This window comes from Cynocephalus volans, chromosome 18 (genome assembly GCF_027409185.1).
Source record: "Cynocephalus volans isolate mCynVol1 chromosome 18, mCynVol1.pri, whole genome shotgun sequence".
NCBI classification, from domain to species: domain Eukaryota; kingdom Metazoa; phylum Chordata; class Mammalia; order Dermoptera; family Cynocephalidae; genus Cynocephalus; species Cynocephalus volans.
Window position 1 is genome coordinate 8,212,836 of NC_084477.1, and position 15,453 is coordinate 8,228,288.

A 15,453-nucleotide genomic window follows, 5' to 3' on the forward strand; every position below is an offset into this window, starting at 1 on the left:
CACCTCTTCAAGACTCCACCTTTCAACAACCATAATAGGATTTCCTACCCTCTTAACAGTCACAGTGGGGGCTAAGCTTCTAATTCATAAAACTTGAGGGACACAATTCAAGCTTCAATTAGTTTTGGGGGACATAATTCAATCCACTACAACCCTCTTCCAGTGCAAACCTGCAAGGACTCATTCCCCTCAGGCACCCAGGTCAGAAAGTTGAGTGGAGGGCTATTTACCCTTCTGCAGACATAAATGAAGAGGGCTTGCGTGAGATTTTCAAGGCAATTTTGGAATTAGACCCAGTGATCCCTCCATAGATCTGGTATATGGCACCTGCCATCTCTAGTGTATGCAGAGATGGATTGTATATCCCTAGCACCTCCTGGGATATTTCAGCACACGTTTGTGGAATGAATAAATAACCCAACAAATATGTGCCTGCATGGACCTGCACTGTCGTTTATTTACATATGTCCCCTCAACTGAATTAGAAGTTTTGGGAGGGCTGGGAACCTGGCTATTTTGCAACCTGCCCCCTGCCTTCCCAGTGAATGTTTCTTAATAACCATGTCAGCCCCACTGGGGGTTGAGGGGCGCGCTAAGATAGAGACCTTTCTTGGGAATAGGCTGCAGCTCCATTTCCCAAGGCAGCACCTCCTTTCTCCCTCCTCCACATTCCTCACACCCCAGCAGGCAATCTTGGGGTCCCCAGAGCATCTCCAGGTTCTCCAGGGCTGTGGCTGAATACATGTAATGAGCCTTCATAACCACTAGAGGGCAGGCTTACCTCGAAACACAGATGAGATTCCTGGATCTGATGACCTGTAATTTATCACACAAAACAGGACTCTGGAGAGCCAATGGGATGCTATTATAATCACACCAGGACGGTAGGTGCAAACGGGTGGCCCAGGCAAACTGGGGCATATGGTCACCCTACTAATGGGCCCAAGGTCTGAAGGACAGAAAATGGATATTTGGAGAGAGGTGGAGACCTTGTAAGTTTGTGACGAGGGCAGTTTATTGGCCCAGGGGTGGCCTCTGGGGGTCTTCCAAATAGCTCACAATTGCTCAGGAGCCTGAAGTGAAAGGAGGGAGGTTGTCTGTAAACACTGAACGTGTGGAATGACTTTTCTCAGAGGAATTCGCCACTGTTCATGTTTATGGTTCATCTTTCCTGAAGTCGTCCCTGGCAGGGAAGCTAGAGTGTTGCAAATATGGGGTTTGGAAGGTTTCAGATTGTGCAGATGTAATCCCTGAAGTTTTCTGGAGAACAGGACAATCCAGCAAAAGGTCACCCAGTCTCCAGACAACTGCTCAGAAGACGTCGATGGAAATATAGTTGCCCCCTCGTGTGTAATACGAGTGTGCCCCTGAAGGTTGGGCTATTGAGAGTGGGTCGGAAGCTGTGGCTGTAGAGTTCTCTTTGTGCGGTGACTGAAACGGGGCACATGTGTGAATCCCAGACTTCTCACTGTACCCGATGGACAGACCCATGAGTGAAATGCACCCTTAGAGGTCCGAAGCATCACTGCCCATTTGAGTGCCTGACAGGCTCAAGAGACACTTCCCACCCGCTGAGATCCAGGCTCAGTGTCTATAGCCCAACTTCTCACCCCAGGGGAGTAGAAGACCCCTTTATAAACTCAGAGTGGCCCCATTTGGGGATATGAGGTGGGGAGAACACCTTTGGCTTACTCCAAAAAAGTGGGGCACAGGCTGCAGAATCAAACATTATTTTAACTTAAAAAGATGCAGGTTTAAACTACTTTGGAGGAACACATAAGCAAAAACATCTCCTTACTTGACCTTACCACAGGAATGTTTTACATATCTCTGCAGCCTCATTCAGCGTTTTTTTAAAAATTTGAGATATAATTCCCATACCATAAATTCACCAATTTAAAGTGTACAGTTTAATGGTTTTGAGTATTTAGCCTTATGTATAAAGTTTTTTCCCCATAATTACAATCATGACATATAAACACTCTTCTCCTGTTATATAGTGGATTGAATTATATCCCCCCAAAACTCACTGAGGCTTGAATTGTCTTCCAAGTTTTACGTATTAGAAACTTGGCCCTCACTGTGACTGTTTAGAGGGTGGGAAATCCTGTTATGGTCATTGAAAGGTGGGGCCCTCAAGAGGTGATTAGATTGTAGGACTATGAAGTACTGAATGGATTAATAATGGTGGTCAGGAGTGTGGTTCTGAGGGCTTTAAAAGGAGAGGAGAGTCTGTCTCTCTCTCTCTCTGCTCCGACCATCTTGCAATGTGAGACCCCTGGGTCCCTGTCGCCACTACCAGATGGACTTTGGACTTCCCAGCCTCAGAAACTGTACGCAGTAAATTTTATTTTCTTTATAAATCACCCAGTTCCGTGTATTTTGTTATAAGCAAGAGAAATGAACTGATACACTTGTTTTCTTCATTTTGCCTAATTTCATCCACATTTTTCTATGTTTCCATATAGTCATCACACCATTTAATGAATCACAGCTTCATCTCAGTCCTAGGGTGGGCATGGGGGACTTTTCCTTGGGTGCTTTCTCTCAGCCCTAGAGCTGGTTCTTATCTCTGCTATTTCTATATTCATTATATTTCTTACTCGCCAATCCCTCAGTACTGTAAAATCCTCTGTTACAGTTAATAATCCTTTATATTAAACTTTTTCTGTTATTACTGTGTGATTTCTCTCTCCTGATTGGACTCACACTGATACAGGTATGTGTCCCCCTAGAAGAAACAGTGTATTCAGCTACCATCTGTTCCATTTGTACAATCAAACTTGAGACAAAATTAGATTTTTAGACCCCTCACAACACTTGGCTATCTGAGAGCAAATTTTGATGAAGAAGGTGGTGAGCCCTGGACAGAGGACTTGAGCGTGCTAGGAGCAGGTCATTTGATTGTCATGGCTGCTGTTTCCTCCTCTCGGGACTTGGACGGTCCCATCTCTCACGCTTCCCTCCTGGCAGTTGGCCCAGGTGCAGGCTACTGTCCTGAGCTGAGCCAAACAAACCTACGTGGGACTTTTCTCCATCCTGTAACCAGCTTCTGTCCCTTGAACTGCACTGAAAGAATGTGAAAATGTCCCTGAATCTTGAAGTCCCTGAATATCTTCCAGCCGGTTTCAGTTCTTTCCACCTATACAAGGTAATGAATCTCCACACTTTCTTTTTTCTTACTTAAGCTAGGTTGATTTAGGTTTCTGCCTCTAGCAACTGAAAAGAGGCCTAATGTAACATTTTATAGACTTCACCAGGACCACATCTTGATGCATTATTAGATTCTGTGTAGCCAGAAAAGAGAAACAGAAACATTTCCAAGTCAGGTGGAGGAAAAAGTTCGAGGACTGTTTAACCAGATTCAAGACAGTTTCCATTTTTAAAAAAGCTCAGATCAGAATAACTTCAGGTTGTCTTCTGACTGTGAGAGTTGAGATTTGACACCTCTGCTGGTTTCCATGACTACCATCAGCAGCTGCCTTAATGCCAAAACAAGAACCAGAGCCCTTGTTGATTTCATCTTTATTTTGTGGTCATATTGTTATCAATATTAAAAGAAAATGCTTAGTCCACTGCTGTGGATTGGATGACTGTCCCCTACCCCCCAACCTCACTGAAGCTTAAATCTCCACTGTAGGGACGGCCCGTGGCTCACTCGGGAGAGTGTGGTGCTGATAACACCACGGCTGCGGGTTCGGAGCCCTATATAGGGATGGCCGGTTGGCTCGCTTGGGAGAGCGTGGTGCTGACAACACCAAGTCAACGGGTAAGATCCCCTTACTGGTCATCTTTTAAGAAAAAAAAAAAAATCTCCACTGTAACTGTTGAGGGTGGGAAATCCTGTTATGGTCATTGAAAGGTGGAGCCTTGAAGAGGTGATTAGATTGCAGGACCGTGCAGTAGTGAATGGATTAATAATGGAGTTCGGGGCATGGCTCTGAGGGCTTTAAAAAGAGAGTGAGTGAGATCACTCTCTCTGCTCTGCCATTTTCTGCCATGTGAGACTCCGAGGTTACTGTTGCCACCACCAAGGCCTTTACCAAATATGTTCCCTGGACTTTGGACTTCCCAGCCTCTGAAAGTGTAAGCAATAAATTTCATTTTCTTTATAAACTACCCAGTTCCATGTATTTTGTTATAAGCAACAGAAATGGACTAATACAGTCTACTTAACCCATCTCTCTTGTGTCTTCAGTTTCCCCTAGTAACGTGGGTAGATTAACAAGAGGCAAAAGAAGGGACTTCTTTCGCATCTTCCTCGGTTGGTGTTCTTCCCAGATGCATTTCTTCTGACAATGGTGACATTACTTGCTGACCTAGTTCCAATTATACAAGTTGAGCTATCATGATTCCTGGGGATAGCTGCTCAAAACAGCTCTGTGCATTTGGTTCATAATTAAGTGTGGTGTCAGGCTCACATTGTTTTTTTTCCCAAAGAAGAGATTCCAAACACCAACCCTTGATGGAGTTTACTCTCTACAGATGGGTCATAGGCTGTGGGTTTCAGGGTTGGGACAGGGGACACAGAGGCATCTCACTTTTAGAAACACCAAGTTTAGCTCCCAAATCCTCTCCAGCATTCCCCTTGCCTTCCTGTATCCTCCCCTGGGAAAGAGATCTCCCAGGAATGTCATACCTGGTGAGGACTCATTGCACAGGTATGCCATGCTTGGGTAAGGAATGGACCTGCCTTTTCGCATCTTGCTGAAACAAAGCCTTTCTCTAGATGCTCAGCTGGAAAACTCCCAAGCATCTGAGGCTCTTCTTCTGCACATTAGAACTATGATGGGATAGTGTGTCACCTGAGGATGGAGCTAAGGTTTTACACCTGCCCTACTCACCTGTTCAAGATGCCCATTTCATCCTAGACTCACATCTTGATTGAAGGAAGAGAGCTGTGGTGGATTGAATAATATCCCCCCAAAACTCACTGAAGCTTGAATTGTGTCCCCCAAGTTTTATGTTAGAAACTTGGCCCCCACTGTGACTGTTAAGAGGGTGGGAAATCCTATTATGGTCATTGAAGGGTGGAGCCTTGAAGAGGTGATTAGGTTGCAGGACTGTGCCATAGTGAATGGATTAATAGTGGTGGTCAGGGGTGTGGTTCTGGGGGCTTTAAAAGGAGAGTGAATGAGGAGGTTGGTCTCTGCTCTCTCTGCATTGCCATTTCACAATGTAATACCCTGCCATCACTGAAGTCACCACCAAAGACAGCCTTCACCAGATGTGTTCCCTGGACTTTGGACTTCCCAGCCTCTGAAACTGTAAGCAATAAATTTCATTTTCTTTATAAATCACCTAGTTTCAAGTATTTTTTTTTATAAGCAACAGAAGCAGACTAATACAAGAGCCAACTTTCATTGAGTACCTGTCACCTGCCAGCCACCCTTTGAGGCACATGCATGTACAATATGTCATTACCTGGGAGGCAGTGTGGCTCAGTGGCTATGGGAAAGCTCCAGTATCAGAAAGACCTGGACTTAAATCCCAGTTCTCCCATTTGCTAGCTGCATGAACATCTGCTTGCTACTCAACCTCCTTGAGCCTCAGTTTCCTTACCTGTAAAGTGGGAATACTTATAGATCACTCCATGGCACTTGGCATGGAGATTTGTTTATTCCAGGCTTACTGTGTGCCCGGCATGGTGCTAGGCAACAGGATCCATGACATAAGGAAGTTTAAAATCTTGTTGTGGAGACAATGCCAACAAACACAACATTTATAAGCAATACAAGACAGGATATATTGCTAAACTTCTTTCTGGTAGCTGGATTAGTTAAGAGGGGAAAGGTAACAATAATCGGATGCTCCCCATGGTCTAGGCCCTGGACTGAAAACATCACCTGATTTAAGTTTTCATTAATTCTATGAGGTAGATTGTAAATCCCCACTTAAGAGATGAAGCAGCTTTGACTCGGTGAGATTCAGTGGCTACTCACCGGCACACAATTAGTAAGTGGCTGACCCAGGCCTCCTGGCCCTTGAACCCTGCAGAATACATCCTCCCAAATGAAAGCAGAGGAAGCAGGAAGTAAGAGAAATTAACCAACTTGTCCAAGGTCACTGAAATAGTAGCTGGCTGAGCTGGGATTTCAATGCAGGGCCGTCCATCTCATAACCTCAGGCATCCCCTTTGTACTGTCCAGCCTGTCTCTGGCATCTTTCCTTACAGCAGAGGAAGGCACACACTCAGGGGGCCTAGGAGGAAGTGGGAATCTTGGCTGTTGCCTTCAATTTGGTGAAGGAGTGGGGGTCGGCAGCTCCTGTGCCACAGGGGCCCTTACAGAGCTGCTGTGGGCCTCTGGGAGAGAACCAGTAACCCATTTTACAGATGAAGAAGCTGAGGCCCAGGTCACCCTCCTCTCTGCCAGTCCCACCTTGGCTGGGCTGCCCCTCCAGCTCACCGGTAAAACCCACCCACCCCTCAAGACCTGTTCTTTCTAGCAGCCCCACCTGGAAGCTACCGAGAACATGGTTTTAAGGGTTCAAGTACTGCACTACACCATTATTACTATTATTACCACTATCCCATTTCTTGGCTCCTGATAGCACTCAGTAAGTGCTTGTGGAACAGATGGACGAATTGATGAGTAAACCCACAGACAGCCAGGTGAGGGTATGCTGGGGACCTGGACAGCCACGTGAGGGTGTGCTAGGGACCTGGACAGCCAGGTGAGGGTGTGCTGGGGACCTGGACAGCCAGGTGAGGGTGTGCTGGGGACCTGGACAGCCAGGTGAGGGTGTGCTGGGGACTTGCGCGTGGGGCGCGGCCACAGCCTGGAGGGGCAAAGCGTCGGCTCCTGTCGGCTCAGCAGCGCCACCTGGTGCTTTCCCTGAGGAACTGCACCGGGTTGGGTTCAGGGTCGCTCGTCCCAGAACGACTAAGGCCGGGTGGGGTGGGGGGTGTGATAAGGAGGAGCGCCCTGGGGAGAGGTCCTAGCATCCTGCCTTTTTTTTCCTGTCAACTTTGTGGGTGTGCCCAGCCTCACTGGAGGAAAATAATGCTGAGAGGTGACCAAAAAGGAATTTCATAGACCCACTGGCAATGTGCAGAATCCTGTCAAAAATCCGGGTGGCATCTATACAAACGAGAAGTCTTACTGTCCTTGAAGAAACCTGAGATCCTCTGGACCTGTTTGCATGAGCCGATCGTCTTGAGAACTGAGACAAAACCCCATGCTCGTATGGTAAGCCACACATTGGCAGTGATGGTCACAAGCCCAGGAACACTGGCTGGTCTCTCCTGCTCCACATCCCTTGAGAATCAGAGGCAGGCACAGGGCGGGGGAGGGGAGGGCTCCAGGGCAGGCAGAACAAGGCCCTTCAATGGGAGGTGAGGATGTCACCCAGCAGAAATAAGCCTTCTGGGGCCAGCCTGTGGCTCACTCGGGAGACTGTGGTGCTGATAACACCAAGGCCAGGGGTTCGGATCCCATATAGGAATGGCCACTTGCTCACTGGGTGAGCGTGGTGCTGACAACACCAAGTCAAGAGTTAAGATCCCCTTACCGGTCATCTTTTTTTAAAAAAGAAAGAAAGAAAGAAAGAAAGAAGCCTTCTTCTTGCTGAGAAAGAAAATTGAGCAGCTCAGAAAATCCCATGGGAAAGCCCCATTCTGATCCAGCCCCAATGTCAGTCCCTTTTTCCAGGGCCGAGTCCAGTCCCCTCTGCCCCAACCTAATCATCATTTGCAATCCAAGAGTCAAATCACATGTTTATTATTATCCTTTTTTAATTCATGTACATAAATAATTGTTTGCCCTCTTTGGACAATTTAGGTCTCAAGACAGCTAGTAAGTGTTTGACGGTGGGCATTTAGCTATTGCACTAAACATCGCTTTCTCTGCCTTGACTCTGACATGCAACCCTGGGGAGACAGAGAATTTTGCAGGAAACAGGTCTGTTGGAGTTGTATGCCCACACACTCCTGGCAGGGCATTCGGAACTCACTCTTACCTATCAGTGACCAGGGACACACCCAAAGGTGAGGTGATGGTATAAATATTTCTTTACCGTTCCCTTAGGTAGCCTTTCACCCTGTGCTTAGGCCACCTTAGGTGGCACCTTGAAGGTAAGCACTTCCTTTCCCACTGCTGTGGATTGAATCATGTCCCCCGTGATTCGAGTCCATGTATTAGAAAGTTAACCCCCACCGTGACAGTGTTAAGAGGGTGAGAAATCCAATTACGGTCATTGAAAGGTGGGGCCTTGAAGAGGTGATTAGACTGTGACAATCATGCCCAAGTAAATGGAGTCATCCATTGTTGGTTTAATGGTGGTCATGGCTGTGGTTCCAAGGGCTTTAAAAGGAGGAGCAAGGAGTTAGCTCTCTCTCTCTTGCTCCACCATCTACCATGTGAGCTGCTGAATCTACCAGCAAGAACAAAGCCCTCACCAGAGGTGTTCTCTGCACTTTGGATTTCCCAGCCTCTGAAACTGTTAGCAATAAATATTGTTTCTTTACTAATTACCCAGTCCCAGGTGTTTTGTTATGAGCAACAGAAACAGACGAATACACCTATTCACTCTTCCAGCTTCACTTCCCACAGCCTCCTGTGTGATTCTGGCCATTCCAGCCCATTAGGCCTCATGGCCAGCATCAGCACAACCAGGTTAAGCAACTTCCCAGTCTTCCCCCTTGCCCCTCCCTACCCCATGTTAATCAACTTTCTAGCCCCTACCCCCTTGCCTTTTGAGAAAAACCAGAATTTGTGCAAAACAGATTCTTATGCAAAAACGACCACCCAACACCCTTCGGGGGCAGGAACTGATCTGATTCGGTCTCATTGATTCAATCTCATCTGATTCCACATTGGTGGAAATAAAGCTTATTGGCTGAAATAGCGCCTGGCTCGGGTCTTTCTCCCTTTTTTCTGTCTCGCCGAACTTAACAGGACCCTCAGGGACTTCAGCACCCTCAGGGACTTCAGGGAGGGGCACCAAGAGAGCAAACAATCCTCTTTCATGTTAATATCACTTGCTAGATATTAGCGTGTTTTGCAGTGCCAGAAGCCCGCCTTCCCACAGGACCTGTGCCTTCTTCTATGTCCACATGAAATTCTGTGTTGCCAAGCCCGGGAGAAGCAACTGTAGAAAAACAGCAGCTGGGCTGTCAGTGCTTACGTGATATGCCTGGGTCCCATAAATGTCCTTTGTCTAGTTGCATGCTTATAATCAAGGGAAAAGCCAGTAGGACTATTATATTTGGTAAATGTTTCTGCTCCTCTAAAAAATGCTAAGTCTGTTTACGAGAATGATTTCAGGAAAGAGTGAAACACAGATTCAATGTGTTTTCTAGCGAGACAAATAGGGCTTGGGCTAAGGACGCTGTGGTGTGCAGAGGCACTTATTTATAGCCAAAAGAGCGGGAAGAGTCATTATGAGAGCGTCCAGGGTGCTTCTATCCAAGAAGTACACAAGCCAATCAAAATATGCAGTCTTTGGGCAAGAGGATCCAGGGAACCCCATCTAGTGCCCCCACTAGTTCTTTTTCTGATGCAATTGTTCAGTAATGAGAAATCAACACCTGCCTCTTGCAGACTGTGCAAGACCTTGGAAGAGGCCTTGGAAATAAAACACAAAGTGTCACAGCATAGCATAGGGGGCCTCAGACATGTGTAAAACAGAGTCAGAGTACCTGCCTTGCAAGGTGGTTTGATAATTAAATGAGATACTTCTTTTATATATGAAATGGGGCAACTAAATAATCTTCATTAGTTTAGGAATCCAAGCTCTTATTATGTGACACATTGTGTGCTAATGTATTTATCACTTTATTTTATAAGTTGTATCATCTTTATTTGTGATTATGAATTACAAATGTGACTATTTTAGTATTGAAAATATTCCAGTTCCTAGTAATTTGTTATTTTTTTTATATAATTAGTAATTTTTTTTTCCTTACTAGAATTTAGGAGACATTGTGTAAACCAACGCTATTGTGTTCAGAGAAAATACAGGAAAAAATTAATAAGAACTATTTTGGAAATGAAGTTTACATTTGTGTGTGTGCCAGAGAGAGAAAGAGAGAGACCAAAGATACAAGAAATGGGATGAAGAAAGGCCTAAAACAGGCAAAACTCACCATCTTCTGGAAGATTCACAAGTGCCAGACAGCCTGAGGGTTTATCCCACGGGACAGTGGCAAATCTGGGTCTGGATAAAGCTGACCCTGGATTCCTCACGTGTCTGCATATAGTCTTGGAAGGCAGAAAGGAATTCTTATCGGACAACCAAAACAGTCTTCCCTGATGACTCCTCATGTATGGAATTTGGGAACCCACAATGTGCAGTCAACAGATGGCAACAGCACACTGTGTGTCTGACAACTAGATGTGGATGTGTAATTAATTAAGAGCCAATGCATGATTAAATAGGTATATATTATCAGACACAATGATTAATCTCCCTTACTCATTTTGGGAATATCTTAAATTTCATAATAAAATTATCCAGATTGTAAGAAATAACTATTTTATTTTTAAAAGTTTTAACTTTTGATGCCAATATGTAGCCTAGATTATTTTGAAGCGATCCCAGACATCATATCATTTTATCTATAAAATAACTCACTATGTCTCTCTAAAAGAGTTTAAAAAATTTAAGCACAATAACATTATCACATTAATAACATTAATGTTTTAATGTCATCGAAAGTTCAGTGTTCAAGTTTCTCCAATTATCTCTTTTTTTCAGGTGTTACCTTTTTATGAATTAAAAAAAGTATCTATTTGTTTCAGTAAATGTGATTGGAATGATTGGATATTTGTATGGGGAAGATGAATCTTAACATACTATCTCACAGCAGAAAAAAAGAAATTCAGGATGAATCACAGACCTAAGTGCAGAAGGTAAAACAGTAAAGTTTTAGAACACAGATTTGGGAAGGCAAAGGTTTCTTAAACAGAACACAGAAAGCACTAACGTCAAACTTAAAATAATAATAAATTGAGCTTCAATAAAATTAAGAAATTTGGTTCAATAAATGATACCATTAATAGTAATATTGATTTGATCAACATATCTCAATGTTGAACCACAAAAATATATATAATCAATTTCGATTCAGTAAATAAAATAAATTATAAAAATAAATAGATAAATATGATACCATTAAGACAGTGAAAACTCAGGCCATAGGCTGGGAGACTATTTCATCTGTATCTCTACAGAGGGCTCATATCAAGACTATACACAGAACATCCTGCTTAAATGCCTGCCAAAAAAGTTCTTAACAATTTAACAAAAAAGAAAGAAAAAAAAAAAAAAGCCAAAGTGATTAAAAAGAAATTTAATCATTTGGGGTTGGGGGGGGGTCTGTCTTAAAATTTAATATCTCAGTGAACAGACTAAAAGGAATTTCACATGGATGGACCTTGAGAGAATTATGTTAAGTGAAACAAGTCAGGCACAGAAAGAGAAATACCACATGTTCTCACTTATTGGTGGGAGCTAAAAATTAATAAATAAATTCACACACACACACACACACACACACACACACACACACACACACACACACACACACACAACCGGGGGCGGGGGGGAGAAGATATAACAACCACAATTACTTGAAGTTGATACGACAAGCAAACAGAAAGGACATTGTTGGGGGGGAGGGGGGAGGGAGAAGGGAGGGAGGTTTTGGTGATGGGGAACAATAATCAGCCACAATGTATATCGACAAAATAAAATTTAAAAAAAAAAAGGAATTTCAAATCTTAACAACTGTTATCAGTGAAAACTTTCCCATTTAAAATATACTGGAACTTAGCCTGGTCAGTTAGCTCAGTTGGTTAGAGTGTGGGACTGATAACACCAAGGTCCAGGGTTCATTCCCTGTCCCGGCCAGCCACCAAATAAATAAATAAATAATATATACTGGAACTTAATAAGTTATATTGATATATATGGTCATAGTATTTTTTTCTTAAGTCAGTAATATTGAAAGTAGAATATTTAATTAGAAGTAATTTTGATTGCTCTCTTTTAAGTAACAATAAAGAAAAATCATATCTTATTCTCTAACACTTTCTACACCCAAGTGCCTAAAAGACTTCATTTTAAGTGGGTGTTATTATCATAAGGCAATATTTAAGTTAACTCAAGGGGGGAAATGCAGTATATATTTTCCAACAATCAAATATTCCTATTTACGCTTTGGTGTTTGAAAATTTAATTTAAAATATTTATTATATTTTTTAAAAAGAATATACAAAGCACATCTGCAGGTGGCTAAGAAAAAGACACACAACCCAATTAAAAATTGGCAACAATATTAAAATCACTTAAAGGCCTTTAAAAAATACTGATGTCCATTTTGCAGCCACTGTTTATCTAAGCAAAGATCATGAATGGTGCTAAAACCATTGAACCAGGTATTCATACAGTCTCCAAGTATGTCCCCACAGGTCACTTATCCATTACAAAGGGAGAAAAGAAGCCTTTAAAATGGAGAAATAAGCAGACACCACCTTAATCAAGTGACCAAATTTAACATCACCCATAAGACCATGAGGGCTGGAGGAAAGGAGATAACTGAACAGATACTTCATGCAAGAGGATATGCAAATGACCAATAAACATACGAAAAGGTGACTGATGTCATTAATTACCAGATAAATGCAAATTAAAAACACTAGGAAATACCACTCCATACCAACCTAGAATGGCTCAAAAATTAAAAGGATTGGTAAGACCAAGTGTGGGTGAGAACAGAAGCAACTGGAACCTTCTCTCATGGTTACTGGTTGGAGGGTTTTGAAAACTGCTTAGCAGTATCTACTAAAACTATACATCCACCTACCTTTCCATCTGGCTATTTCACTCCTAGGTATATATCTAAGAGAAACGAGCACAGAGGAGCAGTAAGAAATATGTAGAAGAAACTTCAGAGCAGCCTTATTCATAATAGTAAAGCTAGAAATGACCCACATATCCAACGGCAGAATAAAAACTAAATTTGGGTTTATTCATACAGTGTAGTGTTACACGGCAATAAAAATAAGGAATTACTGCTACATGAAACAAACTGGATGAATCTCGTAGACGTTATGTTGAGTGAAAGAAACCAGATACTAAAGAGTGCATATGAATGATTGCATTTACATAAAGTTCAAGACGTCTGAATAATGAATAATGAATAATCGCTGGACAGGATGTGTTGAGTGGAAAGCAATTTTCCTTGTATCTTTGCATATAGGATCCTATCCTTACAGATGTCCCAGAGGATGCTGGAGACATTGTATATCTTGATCTCAGTGGTGGTTACAGGGTAAATGCCATGATCTGTACATTGAAGATAAATGTACTTTAAAACTTTCCTATATTTATTTTATACCTCAACAAAGAAGAAAAAAATAAGAACACAGAAACTAGCTTGTAGGGAATCCTACTGGTCAAAGATGGGACAATTTGAACATCCAAAGGAATTTTGACTGTGATGGATTGAAACAAAATAAATAAAAATCCATGAATTTGTAATAATTCTAAAAATATTCATTGACCACTGTTACTCTGAGAATTGATAAGCAGAAGGAATCAAGCATCTCTCCTTTTTTCCTTATCAACAATAGTGTAACTACACAGTCGATGAAGAAATTTTTTTTTTCTGTACAAAAATTCCAGCTAACAATGCAGAAGCAACAACAGAATAAGAAAACTGTTGTTTTGGAGCGCTGATGATGTAATGACTCTAGGCAAGTATCAATGCCTGCTAGTCAGTGAGAAATTTTGCAGTGAAATAATCATGCTGGCTCCACTTAACCCCATGATCAGTTTGAACGTCACTGAAAGTGGGACAGTCTGACACTGCGTGCCACATGATGTGATATCATAGGAAGCACGCAGCACCATATGTGAAGCGTTCTTACCAAAGGAATTGAACTGAATGTACCAAGCTTCTAGGTCTGGCTATCGATCGACAGTAAATATGGAGGAGAAAGGAAAATTTTAGACATATTGATGAAGCAATCAATACAAAGTGTGGGAAATTCTATAGAACAGATGACATGACTTCTTTAACAAATAAATGGCATCGAAATAAATGAGGGTAGAGGGAATTATCATAGATTAAAAGACACAAGATTTATCAACAAACCTTGTTTGGATCCCGATTTAAACAAAACGAATATAAAAAGACATTCTTAGACAATCATGAAATTTGAACATGGACTGGGTGTGAAATTATTTTAAGGAATTATTGTCAATATTAATTATGATAATACTTTGGGGCTTAATATTAATACTTTGGGGGCTTAATATTAATATTTGTGGCTTATTGGCACATTTGCAAGTGTGAAGGGGGCTCCCAACTGGCTAAATCTGGGACAATTTGAATATCAGAATTAATAATGATAGTAAAAGATTATACACCATTGAATAAAATAAAAATCCATTGAGTGCAGACTGATATTGATAATGTATACAATATAAAGATGTGTGTAGGTATTATGGTGGAAACATAACTAATAAGTGTAGATGGAATGAGGAAATTAGAAAATCACCACTTGGCAATCATGGTGGTAGTAATGAATTCAGGCAAGAATCACCAGCGAACGCTGAAACTAGTGGGAGAAAGTTTGATGATCTATAGGATATTTACATAGTCTCAAGGTATTGATTCACAAAGGAAAATTGGTGACGGTCCTGTGGAGAAACTTGGCAGACACTACCTTACCCAAGTGATCAAACTTCACATCACCAGTAAAGGGACAAATTGAAATCATGTGCCTCAAAAATGATACGTTAAAAAGACATCATTTCTAGGGTATTTTTGACAAAATGCATAACCTAAATCTTTTCACAAGGAAATATCAGAAAAGCCTTAATTAAGGACATTCTGCAAAATAACTTGCCTGTACTCATCATAAATGTTAAGGTTATTAAAGATAAGGAAAGGTTGAGGAGCTGTTCCAAATTAGAGGAAACCAAACAGACGTGATAACAAAATGAAATTGTGATGATTTTATTTTCTTTACTTATAAAGGACATGCTTGAGACAATTGACAAAATTTGAATACAGTTTATCAATTAGCTCATAGTGTTCCATCAGCGTTAATTTCCTCATTTTGATCTTTATACAGGACTGTGGTTATGTAAGAGAATGGTATTGTTCCTAGGAAATACACACTGAAATGTTTAGGGTTAAAGACACATGTCTGTAACCTACTCTCAAATGGTTCTGAAGAAAAATACGTACATCTATTGAGAGACAGATCATGATAAAGTAAATAAGGCAAAGGTGAATCTGGATAAAAGGCTATGTAAGAATCATTCATATTACTTTTGCAAATTTTCTTTAAGTTCTTAACTATGAGAGATACACACCAAAATGTTTGTGAGTAAACTGATAAGATGTCTTGGATTTGAAATAAGACATTCTAGCAAAGAAAAGCTGTGGGACAGCATTGGTGAAATAGACTGGCAAAAACGCTGATAATTTTTTAAGTT